This window comes from Lolium rigidum, chromosome 3, assembly GCF_022539505.1.
Source record: "Lolium rigidum isolate FL_2022 chromosome 3, APGP_CSIRO_Lrig_0.1, whole genome shotgun sequence".
NCBI lineage: Eukaryota > Viridiplantae > Streptophyta > Magnoliopsida > Poales > Poaceae > Lolium > Lolium rigidum.
In genome coordinates, this window is record NC_061510.1 from 9869029 (window position 1) to 9870768 (window position 1740).

A 1740-nucleotide genomic window follows, 5' to 3' on the forward strand; every position below is an offset into this window, starting at 1 on the left:
AACACAAAGGAAGATTAAGTTTCGACCAGTTTGCTTTCAACTTGTAACATGTATATCCTCATGGATAATTGTCGCATGTAGAGTAATATAACAAGTGCAATATGCAGAAGTATGTAGGAATCAATGCGCAGTTCACACAAGTGTTTGCTTCTTGAGGTGGAGAGAGAGATAGGTGAGGCTGGCTCAACATAAAAGTAAAAGAAAGGCCCCTCGCAGAGGGAAGCATTGATTGCTATATTTGTGCTAGAGCACCGGTTTTGAAAACATAGAAACAATTTTGTCCAGCGGTAGTAATAACGCATAAGGTTATAGTAGATTTATATCTTACAAGTTGCAAGCCTCATGCATAGTATACTAATAGTGCCCGCACCTTGTCCTAATTAGCTTGGATTCCAGGGATTGTCATCGCAATACACATGTTTTAACAAAGTGTCACAAAGGGGGTACCTCTATGCCGCCTGTACAAAGGTCTAAGGAGAAAGCTCGCATTGGATTTCACAAGCTTTAGTTATTCTCAACTTAGACATCCATCACCAGGGACAACATAGACAATAGATAATGGACTCCTCTTTAATGCATAAGCATGTAGCAACAATTAATGTTCTCATATGAGATTGAGGATATATGTCCAAAGCTGAAACTTCCACCATGGATCATGGCTTTAGCTAGCTGGCCCAATGTTCTTCTCTAACATTATGCATGCTCTAACCATTAAATGAGTGGTAGATCTCCCTTACTTCAGACAAGACGGACATGCACAGTAACTCACATGATATTCAACAAAGAGTAGTTGATGGCGTCCCCAGGAACATGGTTATCGCACAACAAGCAACTAATAAGAGATAAAGTGCATAAGTACATATTCAATACCACAATAGTTTTTAAGCTATTTGTCCCATGAGCTATATTGCAAAGGTGAATGATGGAAATTTTAAAGGTAGCACTCAAGCAATTTACTTTGGAATGGCGGAGAAATACTCATGTAGTAGGTAGGTATGGTGGACAACAAATGGCATAGTGGTTGGCTCTAGGGATTTTGGATGCAGTGAGAAGTATTCCCTCCTCGATACAAGGTTTAGGCTAGCAAGGTTATTTGAAACAAACACAAGGATGAACCGGTGCAGCAAAACTCACATAAAAGACATATTGTAAACATTATAAGACTCTATACCGTCTTCCTTGTTGTTCAAAACTCAATACTAGAAATTATCTAGGACTTTAGAGAGACCAAATATGCAAACCAAATTTAGCAAGCTCTAGGTGTTTCTTCATTAATAGGTGCAAAGTATATGATGCAAGAGCTTAAACATGAGCACAACAATTGCTAAGTATCAAATTATTCAAGACATTTTAGAATTACTACATGTATCATTCCCCGATTCCAACCATATAACAATTTAACGAAGAAGATTCAACCTTCGCCATAAATACTATGAGTAAAGCCTAAGGACATATTTGTCCATATGCAACAGCGGAGCGTGTCTCTCCCCACACAAGTGAATGCTAGGATCCATTTTATTCAAACAAAACAAAAACAAAAACAAACTGACGCTCCAAGCAAAGTACATAAGATGTGACGGAATAAAAATATAGTTTCAGGAGGAACCTGATAATGTTGTCGATGAAGAAGGGGATGCCTTGGGCATCCCTAAGCTTAGACGCTTGAGTCTTCTTAAAATATGCAGGGGTGAACCACCAGGGCATCCCCAAGCTTAGAGCTTTCACTCTCCTTGATCATAT